General features: G+C 46.7%; 1 non-coding gene and 1 pseudogene across 1 annotated transcript; both read left to right on the top strand.

Annotated features, from left to right (window-relative positions):
- The first annotated feature begins 12,630 nt into the window (after positions 1 to 12,630).
- Positions 12,631 to 12,809, top strand: LOC133473684 (U2 spliceosomal RNA; annotated as a pseudogene).
- Positions 12,810 to 17,998: 5,189 nt separating this feature from the next.
- Positions 17,999 to 18,189, top strand: LOC133473691 (U2 spliceosomal RNA). Its single transcript, XR_009787194.1, has one exon. It is a non-coding gene; the product is annotated as a U2 spliceosomal RNA (small nuclear RNA).
- Positions 18,190 to 18,539: the final 350 nt, after the last annotated feature.

The raw sequence follows: 18,539 nt of genomic DNA, 5'->3' as shown, positions 1-18,539 counted from the left end.
GATATTTTGTGTGTCCAGGAGAGCAGGCGGAAATGCAGTAAGGCTAGAAGCTTAGCCAGGCCTGGAGGTGGGGCTCGACGGCGAGCGCCTGGTGGCCGGGCCTGCACCCATGGGGCCCGGCCGGGCACAGCCCGAAAGGGTAACGTGGGTCCCCCTTCCCATGGGTTCACCACCTGTGGGAGGGGCCATAGGGGTCGGGTGCAGTGCGAGCTGGGCGGAGGCCGAAGGCGGGGACATTGGCGATCCGATCCCCGGCTACAGAAGCTGGCAATAGGGACGTAGAATGTCACCTCTCACGCCCGAACTGGTGTGTGAAGTTGAGATGTTCCGACTAGATAGAGTCGGACTCGCCTCCACACACTGCTTGGGCTCTGGTACCAGTCTTCTTGAGAGGGGTTGGACTCTCTTCCACTCTGGAGTTGCCCACGGTGAGAGGCGCCGAGCAGGTGTGGGTATACTTATTGCCCTCCGGCTGGCTCGGCGCCTGTACGTTGGGGTTCACCCCGGTGGCCGAGACGGTAGCCCCCTCCGCCTTCGGGTGGGGGAACGGGTCCTGACTGTTGTATGCGCCTATGCACCAAACAGCAGTTCAGAGTACCCACCCTTTTTGGAGTCCTTGGAGGGGGTGCTGGAGAGCTCTCGTGCTGGGGACTCCATCGTCGTGAATGCTCACGACCTGGAAGGGTATGATTGGGAGGAACGGCCCCCCCGATCAGAACCTGAACTGTTCTGTTATTGGACTTCTGTGCTCATCACGGATTGCCCATAACGAACACCATGTTCAAGCATAAAGGTGTCCACACGTGCACTTGGCACCAGGACACCCTAGGTCACAGTTCCATGATCGACTTTGTGGTCATGTCATCGGACCGCATGTCTTGTGAAGAGAGGGGCGCAGCTGTCAACTGATCACCACCTGGTGGTGAGTTGGCTCCGATGGTGGGGGAAGATGCCGGTCCGACGTGGCAGGCCCAAACGTATTCTGAGGGTCTGCTGAGAACGTCTTGCAGAATCCCGTCAGAAGGAGTTTTAACTCCCACCTCCGACAGAACATTGCTCATGTTCCGGGGGAAGCGGGGGACATCGAGTCCGAGTGGACCATGTTTCGCGCCTCCATTGCTGAGGTGGCCGACAGGAGCTGTGGCCGTAAGGTAGTTGGTGCCTGTCGTGGCGGCAATCCCCGAACCCGTTGGTGGACACCAACGGTGAGGGATGCCGTTAAGCTGAAGAAGGAGTCTTCTAGTCTTCTATACCTGACCACTTGTACCAGGCCAGACTTAAGCTTTGTGATGAGCAGGTTGTCACAGTAATTTGATGTATTTAGTTTAGGATTTATTGAGTATTCGTATTAGAGTGAACTAGACTGCAGCCCTATGGGGGGCACAAGCCAGTGCAAACTGTAGGCCGGTCCCAAGCCCGGATAAAAGCAGAGGGTTGCGTCAGGAAGGGCATCCGGTTTAAAACTTTGCCAAACAAATATGAGCGTTCATCCAAAGAATTCCATACCGGATCGGTCGTGACCCGGGTTAACAACGTCCGCCACCGTCTCGGTCAACCTGCAGGGCGCCGTTGGAAATTCAGCTACTGTGGGTCGAAGTCGAAGAAGAAGAAGAAGAAGAAGAGGTGGAAAGCGGGTTCTTCGGCAGAAAGAGAAGAGGAAAACACAGAGCCTAGAACTGAATGTGGGGACTTTGAATGTTGGGACTACGACAGGAAAATCTCGGGAGTTGGTTGACATGATGATTAGGAGAAAGGTCGATATATTGTGTGTCCAGGAGACTAGGTGGAAAGGCAGTGAGGCGAGAAGTTTAGGAGCAGGGTTTAAATTATTTTACCATCGAGTGATGAGGCTGAAACTTGAAATTGAGGGTGTTATGTATAATGTGATTAGTGGCTATGCCCCACAGGTAGGATGTGACCTAGAGGTTAAAGAGAAATTCGGGAAGGAGCTCGACAAAGTAGTTCTGAGCACCCCGGACAGAGAGAGTGTCGTGATTGGTGCAGGAAATGGGGGTGATGAAGAAGTGATGGGTAAGTACGGCATCCAGGAAAGGAACTTGGAGGGAGAGATGGTGGTAGACTTTGCAAAAAGGATGCAAATGGCTTTCGTGAACACTTTTTCCAGAAGAGGCAGGAACATTGGGTGACCTACAAGAGCGGAGGTAGAAGCACAAAGGTGGATTACATCTTGTGCAGACGATGTCATCTGAAGGAGGTTACCAACTGTAAGGTAGTGGTAGGGGAGAGTGTGGCTAGACAGCATCGGATGGTAGTGTGTAAGATGACTCTGGTGGTGGGGAGGAAGATTAGGAAGACAAAGGCAGAGCAGAGAACCATGTGGTGGAAGCCGAGAAAGCAAGAGTGTCGTGCGGCTTTTCGGGAAGAGGTGAGACAGGCTCTCGGTGGACGGGAGGAGCTTCCAGAAGACTGGACCACTGCAGCCAAGGTGATCAGAGAGGCAGGCAGGAGAGTACTTGGTGTATCTTCTGGCAGGAAAGGAGAGAAGGAGACTTGGTGGTGGAACCTCACAGTACAGGAAATCATACAAGGAAAAAGGTTAGCTAAGAAGAAGTGGGACACTGAGAGGACCGAGGAGAGGCGAAAGGAATACATTGAGATGCGACACAGGGCAAAGGTAGAGGTGGCAAAGGCAAAACAAGAGGCATATGATGACATGTATGGCAGGTTGGACACTAAAGAAGGAGAAAAGGATCTATACAGGCTGGCCAGACAGGGATAGTTGGGAAGGATGTGCAGCAGGTTAGGGTGATTAAGGATAGAGATGGAAATGTGTTGACTGGTGCCAGTAGTGTGCTGGACAGATGGAAAGAATACTTGGAGTTGATGAATGAGGAAAATGAGAGAGAAAGGAGAGTAGAAGAGGCAAGTGTGGTGGACCAGGAAGTGGCAATGATTAGTAAGGGGGAAGTTAGAAAGGCATTAAAGAGGATGAAAAATGGAGAGGCAGTTGGTCCTGATGATATTCCTGTGGAGGTATGGAAGCATCTAGGAGAGGTGGCTGTGGAGTTTTTGACCAGCTTGTTCAATAGAATTCTAGCGCGTGAGAAGATGCCTGAGGTCAGAAGGAGCTACATTGTGTCTTTGTAGATCTAGAGAAAGCGTATGACAGGGTACCCAGAGAGGAACTGTGGTACAGCATGCGGAAGTCTGGAGTGGCAGAAGTATATTATAATAATACGGGACATGTACGAGGGCAGCAGAACAGCGCTGAGGTGTGCTGTAGGTGTGACAGATGAATTTAAGGTGGAAGTGGGACTGCATCAGGGATCAGCCCTGAGCCCCTTCCTGTTTGCAGTGGTGATGGATAAGCTGACAGATGAGGTTAGACTGGAATCCCCGTGGACCATGATGTTTGCAGATGACATTGTGATCTGCAGTGAAAGCAGGGAGCAGCTGGAGGAACAGTTAGAAAGATGGAGGCATGCACTGGAAAGCAGAGGAATGAAGATTGGCCGAAGTAAAACAGAATATATGTGCATGAATGAGAGGGGTGGTGGGGGAAGAGTGAGGCTACAGGGAGAAGAGATAGCAAGGGTGGAGGACTTGAAATACTTGGGGTCAACAGTCCAGAGCAATGGTGAGTGTGGTCAGGAAGTGAAGAAACGGGTCCAAGCAGGTTGGAACGGGTGGAGGAAGGTGTCAGGTGTGTTATGTGACAGAAGAGTCTCTGCCAGGATGAAGGGCAAAGTTTAGAAAACAGTGGTGAGGCCAGCCATGATGGACGGATTAGAGACAGTGGCACTGAAGAGACAACAGGAAGCAGAGCAAATGAAGATGTTGAGGTTCGCTCTCGGAGTGACCAGGTTGGATCAAATTAGAAATGAGCTCATCAGAGGGACGGCCGAGGTTCGATGTTTTGGAGACAAAGTTAGAGAGAGCAGACTTCGATGGTTTGGACACATCCAGAGGAGAAATAGAGTATATTGGTAGAAGGATGATGAGGATGGAGCTGCCAGGCAAGAGAGCTAGAGGAAGACCAAAGAGAAGGTTGATGGATGTCGTGTGGGAAGACATGAGGGCAGTTGGTGTTTGAGAGGAGGATGCAGGAGATAGGCTTACATGGAAAAGGATGATGCGCTGTGGCGACCCCTAAAGGGACAAGCTGAAAGGAAAGAAGAAGAAGAAGAAGAAGAGTGAACGAGGCTGCATGTTTCGGGGTTGTTGATCTCTGAATACCAGAGATTGATAGGGGGATTAATGAGATACAGAGTTTTATTGTGTAACTGGTCTGGGTGTGAACATGGGTGTTTATTGCAGGGAGAATAAAATGTAAATCAGATGAGGGTGTGGGGGTGTGATGCAGGAAAGCTTCCAGCAGGGTGCATGTTGATCCAGCGGGGAACATTTGTTGGAGACGACAATGGCTGCAGGTCCTAGACTGGCCTGCCGCTAGACGATTGTCCGCGTAAATCGGATTGGCCTATTTTGAGTTCAAAAGGGTAACCTTCGCCGAAAGGCGATTTATTTGCATGTATGAGCCAGCCACCCTTCTCCTAAAATCTGCAACCTGTGGATTATTCTGGACTCAACCCTATTTTCCAATCCCATATCAAACTCATCACAAAATTAGCTTTCATCCACCGGAAACAAATTTCAAGACTGCCCATCACTCATCATGGACGACTACTGTTTCTTGTCCTGTACGTGATAACTAGCAAGGTCTTGGACATGCTCCAATATGTTGACATTCCTGCTTACTTCTCAGTCACTCAAACCTCTGGCAGCACATCACCCCCACCCTCATGCACCTTCACTGGCAACCAATCAAGTGGACCACTGTGGACCACACACACGTACACACACTGTTTGGAGACCCTGAAAGCCGCTCTATAAATGTCGTATTTAATCTATAATCTAATCATCCATCCATCCATCCATCCATTTTCTGAGCCGCTTCTTCTCACTCGGGTCGCGGGCGTGCTGGAGCCTATCCCAGCTATCTTCGGGCAGGAGGCGGGGTACACCCTGAACTGGTTGCCAGCCAATCGCAGGGCACATACAAACAAACAACCATTCGCATTCACGGGCAATTTAGAGATTTCAATTAACCGAGCATGCATGTTTTTGGGGTGTGGGAGGAAACCGGAGTGCCCACGCGGGTACGGGGAGAACATGCAAACTCCACACAGGCCGGCCCAGGGATTGAACCCCGGTCCTCAGAACTGTGAGGCTAACGCTCTAACCAGTCGTCCACCGTGCCTCCATTTGGGAATAGATTCGGTAATTTTTTTTAAATGTAACCAGTGTGACTGTGAAATAAATACTTGGATACTGGAAAGTCGAGGTGAAATTTCCGAAATTGGTTTTGTTTTTTGTAAAGATATCAGGTAAAGTTAATTATGGAAAAACAAAAAAAAAGCAAGCGATAACCAACCATTCTGGCAAATGATAATAATGGCAAATGCATTCACACTTTATTTGAATAAAATGCAAATGACAAGTTGGATTAACACTCGGTTTACCTGCTACTACTGATGTGTTTTGAAAAATGATGAAAATCTTATTGTAATTGAAAAACACCTCATTTATGCATGTTCAAATCGTATTTATTAGTACTCACTCACGAGTCACGATGTGTGACGTAGTGGTGACGTTAGTTCCCATCTGTCCAGGGTGAGACACTTTCCAGTCTGCCTGCTCGATGCTCTCTTTGACTACTTTGGTCTGTTTTAGTAGTGTTGGTGTTCGTTTTGGTGAAGTACAGTATGTCCGTGAAGGAATTTCAAATGTGTTTCCCAACCTTTTAGCTCTCGATTGTGCTATCATGAAGAAAACCTGGATGAAATGTCTCACAAATTGATGGTTGGCCTCGGCTTGCTTCTTGCTTGTGCGTGATTGTGGCTTTTCATATTACTTATATTTCACGACTTGTCGACGGCGGCGGTCGGCAAAAAGGTTATTGCATGCCCGTCATGTTTTTTTCTTCAATTGTTTCTTATGACTGGAAAACCAAAGAGTGTCCATACTTTTCATCACATACGTTACTGATTTAACTTTGATGGACATTCAGTGGCCTGGATTCAACCTTTGCAGATTCCACTCGTGAAGTTTTGCGTTCTGCATTGCGCACTTCTCATCCTGCGCAGTGCGCAGTGGATCATGGGAGATGTGATTTGCTTCTTAGACTGGTCCATTCAATCGTGCCAGAAAAAAAAAACACAGTTTGATTCTCTCATGTTCCCAAACTTAATCGAGTCACGCTGAACAATATATCATTAAAAGTGGTAGAAAAATAAATAAACAAAAAATAATAAAAAAAACACACATTCATCCATCTCAAGTCTGCTGTACGAAAATCCAATCTAATCTAATCGAATCCAATCCTAGGAATAGGAATTGATACATCGATATGAAGAATGGATCATTGCACCCTGAATAATAATAATAATAATAATGATTTCTCCTTCCCTGGCCCTTTCGTGACACTACCAGTATTAATCACTGTGTGCTTGTTTATGTGTGTGTGTGTGTGTTTTTGTGTGGGTATATTTTGTGATGGGCTGGGCTCTTGAATATTTTTTTGCGATTTTAAATGTCTGTTTTGAAATTTGTTTTGACACTGTATCTACGAATATTGAGACTATACTTCCACATGTTTTGTGAAGCGTGGACGGGTGGCCGACTGGTTAGAGCGTCAGCCTCACAGTTCTGAGGACCCGGGTTCAATCCCCGGCCCCGCCTGTGTGGAGTTTCCATGTTCTCCCCGTGCCTGCGTGGGTTTTCTCTGGGTACTCCGGTTTCATCCCAAAAACATGCATGAATTGGAGACTCTCAATTGCCCGTAGGCATGACTGTGAGTGCGAATGGTTGTTTGTTCCTATATCCCCGACAGCTGGAATAGGCTCCAGCACACCCGCGACCCTAGTGAGGAGAAGTGGCTCAGAAAATGGATGGATGGATGTTTTGTGAAGCTCATTTTTGCAATATCTTTTTATTGGGTTTTTAATGTAACAGCCATTGGTGGTATAGTGGTGAGCATAGCTGCCTTCCAAGCAGTTGACCCGAGTTCGATTCCTGGCCAATGCAAGATTTTTTAATGCAGCCCTATGGGGGGCACAAGTCAATGCAAACTGTAGGCCGGTCCCAAGCCCGGATAAATGCAGAGGGTTGTGTCAGGAAGGGCATCCGGCTTAAAACTTTGCCAAACAAATATGAGCGTTCATCTGAAGAATTCCATACCGGATCGGTCGTGGCCCGGGTTAACAACTTCCGCCACCGGCGCCGTCAACCTGCAGGGCGCCGTTGAAAATTCAGCTACTATGGGTCGAAGTCAAAGAAGAAGTCGAGGTGGAAATCGGGTTCTTCGGCAGAAAGAGAAGAGGAAAGCACAGAGCCTAGAACTGAATGTGGGGACTTTGAATGTTGGGACTATGACAGGAAAATATCGGGAGTTGGTTGACATGATGATTTGGAGAAAGGTTGATATATTGTGTGTCCAGGAGACCAGCTGGAAAGGCAGTAAGGCTCGAAGTTTAGGGGCAGGGTTGGAATTATTTTACCATGGTGGAGAAATGGAGTCGGGGTTATTTTAAAAGAAGAGTTGGCTAAGAATGTCTTGGAGGTGAAAAGAGTATCAGATCGAGTGATGAGGCTGAAACTTGAAATTGAGGGTGTTATGTATAATGTGATTAGTGGCTATGCCCCACAGGTAGGATGTGACCTAGAGGTGAAAGAGAAATTCTGGAAGGAGCTCGACGAAGTAGTTCTGAGCATCCCAGACAGAGAGAGTCGTGATTGGTGCAGATTGTAATGGACATGTTGGTCAAGGTAATAGGGGTGATGAAGAAGTGATGGGTAGGTACAGCATCCAGGAAAGGAACTTGGAGGGACAGATGGTGGTAGACTTTGCAACAAGGATGCAAATGGCTGTAGTGAACACTTTTTTCCAGAAGAGGCACGAACATAGGGTGACCTACAAGAGCGGAGGTAGAAGCACGCAGGTGGATTACATCTTGTGCAGATGATGTAATCTGAAGGAGGTTACTGACTGTAAGGTAGTGGTAGGGGAGAGTGTGGCTAGACAGCATAGGATGGTGGTGTGTAGGATGACTCTGGTGGTGGGGAGGAAGATTCGGAAGACAAAGGCAGAGAAGAGAACCATGTGGTGGAAGCTGAGACAGGACGAGTGTTGTGTAGTTTTTCGGGAAGAGGTAAAACAGGCTCTCGATGGATGGGAGGAGCTTCCAGAAGACTGGACCACGACAGCCAAGGTGATCAGAGAGGCAGGCAAGAGAGTACTTGGTGTATCTTCTGGCAGGAAAGAAGAGAAGGAGACTTGGTGGTGGAACCTCACAGTACAGGGAATCATACAAGGAAAAAGGTTAGCTAAGAAGAAGTGGGACACTGAGAGAACCGAGGAGAGGCGAAAGGAATACATTGAGATGCGACACAGGGCAAAGGTAGAGGTGGCAAAGGCCAAACGAGGCATATGATGACATGTATGGCAGGTTGGACACTAAAGAAGGAGAAAAGGATCTATACAGGCTGGCCAGACAGAGGGATAGAGATGGGAAGGATGTGCAGCAGGTTAGGGTGATTAAGGATAGAAATGAAATTGTTGACTGGTGCCAGCAGTGTGCTAGGTAGATGGAAAGAATACTTCGAGGAGTTGATGAATGAGGAAAATGAGAGAGAAGGGAGAGTAGAAGAAGCAAGTGTGGTGGACCAGGAAGTGACAATTAGTCAGGGGGAAGTTAGAAAGGCATTAAAGAGGATGAAAAATGGAAAGGCAGTTGGTCCTGATGACATTCCTGTGGAGGTATGGAAGCATCTCGGAGAGGTGGCTGTGGAGTTTTTGACCAGTTTTTTGTTCAATAGAATTCTAGTGCGTGAGAAGATGCCTGAGGAATGGAGGAAAAGTGTACTGTTGCCCATTTTTAAGAACAAGGGTGATGTGCAGAGCTGTGGGAACTATAGAGGAATAAAGTTGATGAGCCACACAACGAAGTTATGGGAAAGAGTAGTGGAGGCTAGACTCAGGACAGAAGTGAGTATTTGCGAGCAACAGTATGGTTTCATGCCTAGAATGAGTACCACAGATGCATTATTTGCCTTGAGGATGTTGATGGAAAAGTACAGAGAAGGTCAGAAGGAGCTACATTGTGTCTTTGTAGATCTAGAGAAAGCCTATGACAGATTACCCAGAGAGGAACTGTGGAACTGCATGCGGAAGTCTGGAGTGGTAGAGAAGTATGTTAGAATAATACAGGACATGTACGAGGGCAGCAGAACAGTGGTGAGGTGTGCTGTAGGTGTGACAGACGAATTTAAGGTGGACGTGGGACTGCATCAGGGATCAGCCCTGAGCCCCTTCCTTTTTGCAGTGGTGATGGATAGGCTGACAGAAGAGGAATGAAGATTAGCCGAAGTAAGACAGAATATATGTGCATGAATGAGAGGGGTGGTGGGGGAAGAGTGAGGCTACAGGGAGAAGAGATAGCAAGGGTGGAGGACTTTAAATACTTGGGGTCAATCGTCCAGCGCAATGGTGAGTGTGGTCAGGAAGTGAAGAAACGGGTCCAAACAGGTTGAAACGGGTGGTGGAAGGTGTCAGGGTGTGTTATGTAACAGAAGAGGCATCCTGCTAGGATGAAGGGCAAAGTTTATAAAACAGTGGTGAGGCCAGCCATGATGTACGAATTAGAGACAGTGGCACTGAAGAGATAAAAGATAGAGATACATCATCCATCCATTCATACAGTTTTTTCCTCATTGATTTTGTTTTAATGTGAAATAAGGAAAAGTCAATAGGGCGCGACTTACACCTAGTGGGATGTAGTACGAAAGACATCGTTGTCGATTGGTCGTTCGAGTTTATATTAATGATATTGTCCCAACATTATATTAAAAACTTTGCTTCATAATACGAGTAAAACTCAAGGATGGTTCTGATTTTTGATACCCGCATACAAATTGGGATTTCAAAGTGTAATTACAGCTAATCACACAGACGTTATTGATATCTATCATCTTGATTCCGTATTCGTAAAATTTAGCTTTTAAATGTTGAATCCGCTTGCCAGAGTTAGACTCCACTATCTCCTAGCAAATACAGTTTCTCGTTTTCGTAAGTGAATGTGAGACATTCTAATTTCCTCACAATTTGTAACTTCTCTTTCTGAATGATTGATAAAGTCTTCAGTGCTCTCTGACATTATGTGCACTTGCACGTTTTAATATGAATTAATCAACAATTAGTAATCACCAAAAGTATATATTTTTTAGCGTTTTATGATTAAGTCATTTTCCAACAGCAACACTTATTTAGCCTTTACGTAAGAACACTGAGATGTCCCAGGTGACCTGAACATCACTTTGGAAAACGAGTGGTCAAGATAGGTTAGCTTAACAAATTAATGACAAAATTGCATTTTCGCCATCAACGCCTGAAAGAAAATTTTAATACGGAAGACAGACTCCTGTAAGTTGTCAACCTCCTTCGAGTGACCAGTCAGAAGATTTTAAGGAAGCTAAATTGGATATGATGTCACTTCACATCAACAGGGAAAGCTAATTGAGACACACGGGGCCTACTCGTGACCATACATTACCTGTGTGGAGTTTGCATGTTCTCCCCGTGCCTGCGTGGGTTTTCTCCGGGCACTCCGGTTTCCTCCCACATCCCAAAAACATGCATGAATTGGAGACTCTAAATTTCCCGTAGGTGTGAATGTGTGTTTGTTTGTATGTCCCCTGCGATTGGCTGGCTACCAGTTCAGGGTGTACCCCGCCTCCTGCCCGATGATAGCTGGGATAGGCTCCAGCACGCCCGCGACCCGAGTGAGGAGAAGCGGCTCAGAAAATGGATGGATGGATGGTAACCAAATTCGTAGAAGGGGTGTAATTTGCCTCCTCAGCGACGATGGCGCTAGAGTCCTACTTTCAATTAGCAAAGCTGGAAACAGGAAGTAGTTGACTGAGGCAAGGCTATTGATTTCTTTTTGTCAAAATGTTGAGCAAACAGCTATTCCGCTTGTGGCCACAACAAAAATAAATTAACAAATAAATAACAAAACTTGTGGCCACAACATTATACCAACAACCAATTGTTATTACAAAAAACTCATTTTTTGGTTGTTTAAGACTTTATACACGGCTAAATCTATTGGATCGACGTGGACCACGTGACCAAAAAACATGAGCATCAGGCAACATTCTTTCGATACAAACGTTGAAAAACAACACAGTTGACATTCGTTTCATAATTGTTGTTTGGCGTGTCCATATGTGACTCATCTGTGATTATCATGTCGAGCACAACCTCCAGGCAAAAGCCTGGAGGTGGGGCTCGAAGGCGAGTGCCTGGTGTCCCATGGGGCCCGGCAGGGCACAGCCCTATAGGGTAACTTGGGTCTCCCTTCCCATGGGCTCACCACCTGTGGGAGGGGCCATAGGGGTCGGGTGCAGTGCGAGCTGGGCGGCGGCCGAAGGCGGGGACGTTGGCGATCCGATCCCCGGCTACAGAAGCTGGCTCTCGCGATGTGGTATGTCACCTCTCTGGCAGGGAAGAAGCCCGAGCTGGTGTGTGAGATCGAGAAGTTCCGACTAGATATAGTTGGACTCGCCTCCACACGCAGCTTGGGATCTGGTACCAGTCCTCTCGAGAGGGGTTGGACTCTCTTCCACTCTGGAGTTGCCCACGGTGAGAGGCGCCGAGCAGGTGTGGGTATACTTATTGCTCCCCGGCTTGGCGCCTGTACGTTGGGGTTCACCCTGGTGGACGAGAGGGTAGCCTCACTCCGCCTTCGGGTGGGGGGACGGGTCCTGACTGTTGTTTGTGCCTATGCACAAAACAGCAGTTCAGAGTACCCACCCTTTTTGGAATCCTTGGAGGGGGTGCTGGAGAGCGCTCCCGCTGGGGACTCCATCGTTCTGCTGGGGGACTTCAATGCTCACGTGGGCAATGACCGTGAGACCTGGAAAGGCGTGATTGGGAGGAACGGCCCGATCAAAACCCGAGCGATGTTCTGTTATTGGACTTCTGTGCTCATCACGGATTGTCCATAACGATCACCATGTTCTAGCATAAGGGTGTCCACACTTGCACTTGGCACCAGGACACCCTAGGTGGCAGTTCGATGATTGACTTTGTGGTCGTGTCATCTGACTTGCGGGCGCATGTTTTGACACTCGGGTGCAAAGAGGGGCGGAGCTGTCAACTGATTACCACCTGGTGGTGAGTTGGCTCCGATGGTGGGGGAAGATGCCGGTCCGACGTGGCAGGCCAAAACGTATTGTGAGGGTCTGCTTGGAACGTCTGGCGGAATCCCCTGTCAGAAGGAGTTTCAACTCCCACCTCCGATAGAACTTTGCTCTTCCAGGGGAGGCGGGGGACATCGAGTCCCAGTGGACCATGTTCTGCGCCTCCATTGCTGAATGTGATGATTCATTGTTAATGAATTCATATTAAAATGTGCAAGTGGACATAATGTCAGAGAGCACTGAATACTTTACCAATTATTCAGAAATAAGTTACAAATTGCCCTGCGATTGGCTGGCAACCAGTTCAGCGTGTACCCCGCCTCCTGCCCGACGATAGCTGGGATAGGCTCCAGCATTCCCGCGCTACTGAAAGAGCTGATGTAATATTCTGTTGGCAGTAACAATGAAATTGCTCAAAAGGGAAAAGAAAGTGATCTGTTATTATCAGTTTAATATCTGATACGTCTCCTATCCGGGGACCATATATTAAATTTATTTTTGGAACTGGGAGATGGAATAGGGGCTTGCTCCGTCCACTCCACGCATCGACCTGGTATTGCAGTACCTCCAGGAATGTTGCACACCCACAACTTGGTAAAAGTAATGAAATACTTAACCGTGCACACCCAACAATCATATGACATGAAGTGTGCAGAATGTAGTGTAAAACCAATTAATTTCATTTCGGGGGTTGGTCGCTCTCGGGATTCAATGGGTCGCAGACAACTATCAAAAACTTACGTGCATTGTTATTCTGATTTTCGGTACAGTACGCAGGCGTATTAAGTTCCCACATGGAGCATAGTTGAAAAGTGACAAGAAATGTTGCTTCCTTGTTCTCTCGGTAAACAAATACAGACCAGCCCAATCTGGCTGGTGGACATCTTGGCAGGCAATATGACTTTGGCGGTACAGCAAACTCATCTGAAAGGGCATTTACAAATATAATATACTGTACATGGACAAGTAGGTCGCGACTTTGCAACATGAGGAACATGCTCAGTTTATTGCTCAATGACTGTTTTTTTTTGTCAATGTCTTAATGTCTCAAAGTGTTCTCTGTCAATTGACTGTCTGTTGTCGTACGAGAGCGGCTCCAACTCCCGGAGAAAAATTCCTTGTGTGTTTTTTGGACATACTTGGCAAATAAAGATGATTCTGATTCTGATTCAAGACCCTGACCGGAGCATCCGCCAACATCCCCGGACTCACGGCTGTGGTGTCCTTGAGCAAGACAGTGATACCCCAAACTGCTCCCATGGCGTTTCAGTTCCCCCCTGCTCCAGTGTGTTCCACTAACAAGTTTGTGTGTTCACTGTGATGGGTAAAATGCAGAGAACAAATTTTGTGCATGTTCATGACAATTAAGGTGATTCTTCTTCTTCTTTGCTTAATTTCCTCACTATTTGTAAAAAAAAAAATTTCTGAATGTCTTCAGTGCTCTCTCTTTGACATTATGTGCACTTGCACATTTTAATATGAATTAATTAACAATGAAGACTCACAAAATATATATTTTTTTAAAATAATTTAATAAGGAAGTCATTGTCCAATAGAAACACTCATTTAGCACTTACATAAGAACACTGAGATGTCCCAGGTGACCTGGACATCACTTTTGAAAACGAGTGGTCAAGTTAGGTTAGCTTAACAAATGAGATGATAAAATTGCATTTTCGCCATCAACGACTGAAAGAAAATTTTAATACGGAAGAAAGACTCCTGTAAGTTGTCAACCTCCGAGTGACTAGTCAGAAGATTTTAAGGATGCTAAATTGGATATGATGTCACTTCACATCAACAGGTAAAGCTAATTGTGAAACACGGGGCCGACTCGTGACCATACATTTCCTTAAGATTATTATCTTCTTCTTCTTCTTTTCCTTTCGGCTTGTCCCGTTAGGGGTCGCCACAGCGCGTCATCCTTTTCCATGAGAGCCTATCTCCTGCATCCTCCTCTCGAACACCAACTGCCATCATGTCTTCCCTCACGACATCCATCAACCTTCTCTTTGGTCTTCCTCTAGCTCTCTTGCCTGGCAGCTCCATCCTCATCATCCTTCTACCAATATACTCACTCTCTCTCCTCTGGACGTGTCCAAACCATTGAAGTCTGCTCTCTCTAACTTTGTCTCCAAAACATCGAACCTTGGCTGTCCCTCTGATGAGCTCATTTCTAATTTTATCCAACCTGGTCACTCCGAGAGCGAACCTCAACATCTTCATTTCCGCCACCTCCAGCTCTGCTTCCTGTTTTCTCTTCAGTGCCACTGTCTCTAATCCATACATCATGGCTGGCCTCACCACTGTTTTATAAACTTTGCCCTTTATCCTAGCAGAGACTCTTCTGTCACATAACACACCTGACACCTTCCTCCACCCGTTCCAACCTGCTTGGACCCGTTTCTTCACTTCCTGACCACACTCACCATTGCTCTGGACGGTTGACCCCAAGTATTTAAAGTCCTCTACCCTTGCTATCTCTTCTCCCTGTAGCCTCATTCTTCCCCCACCACCCCTCTCATTCATGCACATATATTCTGTTTTACTTCGGCTAATCTTCATTCCTCTTCTTTCCAGTGCATGCCTCCATCTTTCTAACTGTTCCTCCAGCTGCTCCCTGCTTTCACTGCAGATCACAATGTCATCTGCAAACATCATGGTCCACGGGATTCCAGTCTAACCTCATCTGTCAGCCTATCCATCACCACTGCAAAAAGGAAGGGGCTCAGGGCTGATCCCTGATGCAGTCCCACGTCCACCTTAAATTCGTCTGTCACACCTACAGCACACCTCACCGCTGTTCTGCTGCCCTCGTACATGTCCTGTATTATTCTAACATACTTCTCTGCCACTCCAGACTTCCGCATGCAGTACCACAGTTCCTCTCTGGGTACTCTGTCATAGGCTTTCTCTAGATCTACAAAGACACAATGTAGCTCCTTCTGACCTTCTCTGTACTTTTCCATCAACATCCTCAAGGCAAATAATGCATCTGTGGTACTCTTTCTAGGCATGAAACCATACTGTTTCTCGCAAATACTCACTTCTGTCCTGAGTCTAGCCTCCACTACTCTTTCCCATAACTTCATTGTGTGGCTCATCAACTTTATTCCTCTATAGTTGCCATAGCTCTGCACATCACCTTTGTTCTTAAAAATGGGCACCAGTACACTTTTCCTCCATTCCTCAGGCATCTTCTCACGCACTAGAATTCTATTGAACAAGCTGGTCAAGAACTCCACAGCCACCTCTCCTAGATGCTTCCATACCTCCACAGGAATGTCATCAGGACCAACTGCCTTTCCATTTTTCATTCTCTTTAATGCCTTTCTAACTTCCCCCTTACTAATCATTGCCACTTCGTGGTCCACCACACTTGCCTCTTCTACTCTCCCTTCTCTATCATTTTCCTCATTCATCAACTCCTCGAAGTATTCTTTCCATCTACCTAGCACACTGCTGGCACCAGTCAACATATTTCCATCTCTATCCTTAATCACCCTAACCTGCTGCACATCCTTCCCATCTCTATCCCTCTGTCTGGCCAGCCTGTATAGATCCTTTTCTCCTTCTTTAGTGTCCAACCTGCCATACATGTCATCATATGCCTCTTGTTTTGCCTTTGCCACCTCTACCTTTGCCCTGTGTCGCATCTCAATGTATTCCTTTCGCCTCTCCTCGGTCCTCTCAGTGTCCCACTTCTTCTTAGCTAACCGTTTTCCTTGTATGATTTCCTGTACTGTGAGGTTCCACCACCAAGTCTCCTTCTCTCCTTTCCTGCCAGAAGATACACCAAGTACTCTCCTGCCTGCTTCTCTGATCACCTTGGCTGCAGTGGTCCAGTCTTCTGGAAGCTCTTCCCGTCCACCGAGAGCCTGTATCACCTCTTCCCGAAAAGCTGCACAACACTCGTCCTGTCCCAGCTTCCACCACATGGTTCTCTTCTCTGCCTTTGTCTTCCTAATTTTCCTCCCCACCACCAGAGTCATCTTACACACCACCATCCTATGCTGTCTAGCCACACGCTCCCCTATCACTACCTTACAGTTGGTAACCTCCTTCAGATTACATCGTCTGCACAAGATGTAATCCACCTGTGTGCTTCTACCTCCGCTCTTGTAGGTCACCCTATGTTCGTGCCTCTTCTGGAAAAAAGTGTTCACTACAGCCATTTGCATCCTTGTTGCAAAGTCTACCACCATCTGTCCCTCCAAGTTCCTTTCCTGGATACCGTACTTACCCATCACTTCTTCATCACCCTTATTACCTTCACCAACATGTCCATTACAATCTGCACCAATTACGACTCTCTCTCTGTCTGGGATGCTCAGAACTACATCATCTAGCTCCTTCCAGAATTTCTCTTTCACCTCTAGGTCACATCCTACCTGTGGGGCATAGCCACTAATCATATTACACATAACACCCTCAATTTCAAATTTCAGCCTCATCAATCGATCTGATACTCTTTTCACCTCCAAGACATTCTTAGCCAACTCTTCTTTTAAAATAACCCCGACTCCATTTCTCTTCCCATCTACACCATGGTAAAATAATTTAAACCCTGCCCCTAAACTTCTAGCCTTACTGCCTTTCCACCTGGTCTCCTGGACACACAATATATCAACCTTTCTCCTAATCATCATGTCAACCAACTCCCGAGATTTTCCTGTCATAGTCCCAACATTCAAAGTCCCCACATTCAGTTCTAGGCTCTGTGTTTTCCTCTTCTCTTTCTGCCGAAGAACCCGCTTTCCACCTCTTCTTCTTCTTTGACTTCGACTTCGACCCACAGTAGCTGAATTTCCAACAGCGCCCTGCAGGTTGACGGCGCCGGTGGCGGACGTTGTTAACCCGGGCCACAACCGATCCGGTATGGAATTCTTTGGATGAACGCTCATATTTGTTTGGCAAGGTTTTAAGCCGGATGCCCTTCCTGACGCAACCCTCTGCATTTATCCGGGCTTGGGACCGGCCTACAGTTTGCACTGACTTGTGCCCCCCATAGGGCTGCATTTTCCTTAAGATTATTATACTTAAGTATTATAACCAAACTACATTTGTTTAGTTTTTTGTATGTTTTCAGTAATAATGGTTAAAAATAGTTAAATATTTCACGAGTGGTTGGTTTTGCTTTCACTCTGTGTTTTTTTTTTGCATGAATTCTTGTGCAGAGCATGCTTACTGTTTTTGGATATAAGTTGAAATGTTTAATGGCAAATATTCATGTCTTTTGACGTTTCTGGCATGTCTTTAATCGATTATTAACACTTATCACATGACAAATTTGAACGTTGTGTAACCAAATTAGTGGAAGGGGTGTAATTCGCCTCCTCTGCGACGATGGCGCTAGAGTCCTACTGTCAGTTAGCAAAGAAAGAAACAGGAAGTAGTTGAACGAGGCAGAGTCATTGATGTTTTTTCGTCAAAATGTTGAGCAAACAGCTATTCAGCTTGTGGCCACAACATTATACCAGCAACCGATTGTTATTACAAATAACTCATTATTTCTTTGGTTGTTTCAGACTTAATACATGGCTAAAGGATATGCGTTAATCTCCGCATTCTAATGGATCGACGTGGACCACGTGACCAAGGAATACGAGCATCTGACAACATTATTTCGATATAAACGTTGAAAAACAACACAGTTGACATTCGTTTCATATTTGTTGTTTGGGGTGTCCATATGTGACTCATCTGCGACACGTGCCACCATAACTTTGGCGTGTAGGCTGGAGAATGAGGTCGTCTTTTCTGGCGTTATGTCGGCATCGCTTCTCGGCCTTTTGGCTAAGATCAAGTGTAGTATCTGTTCTTATCAGTTTAATATCTGATACGTCCCCTATTCGGGGACCATATATTAAATTGATTTTTGGAGCTGGGAGATGGAAAAGGAGCTTGCTCCGTCCACTCCATGCATTGACCTGGTATTGCAGTATCTCCAGGAATGGTGCACCCCCACAACTTGGTCAAAATAAATATCAATTGAGCCATCAATCCAATGACTTGAACTATATTTCATAAACTGAACCGAAGTTAAACAAGTGACTCTCAACTCTGGGGTTTTTCTGTTATTCTCACTTTCAGTATTGTACAGAAGTGTATTAAGTTTGGACATTGAGCATAGGAGAAAAGTGGAATGTTGTACGGCTCTCCCCAGCCACTTCATCCAGCTCTTCCGGGGGGATCCCGAGGCGTTCCCAGGCCAGCCAAAAGACGTAGTGTCCTGGGTCGTCCCCGGGGTCTTCTCCCGGTGGGACGTGCCCGGAACACCTCACCGGGGAGGCGTCCGGGAGGCATCCGTATCAGAA

This window comes from Phyllopteryx taeniolatus, unplaced genomic scaffold (assembly GCF_024500385.1).
Source record: "Phyllopteryx taeniolatus isolate TA_2022b unplaced genomic scaffold, UOR_Ptae_1.2 contig_34, whole genome shotgun sequence".
In the NCBI taxonomy this organism is placed as follows: Eukaryota; Metazoa; Chordata; class Actinopteri; order Syngnathiformes; family Syngnathidae; genus Phyllopteryx; species Phyllopteryx taeniolatus.
Note: the sequence above shows the minus strand (reverse complement) of the source record. Positions and strands in the feature narration are given on the sequence as shown.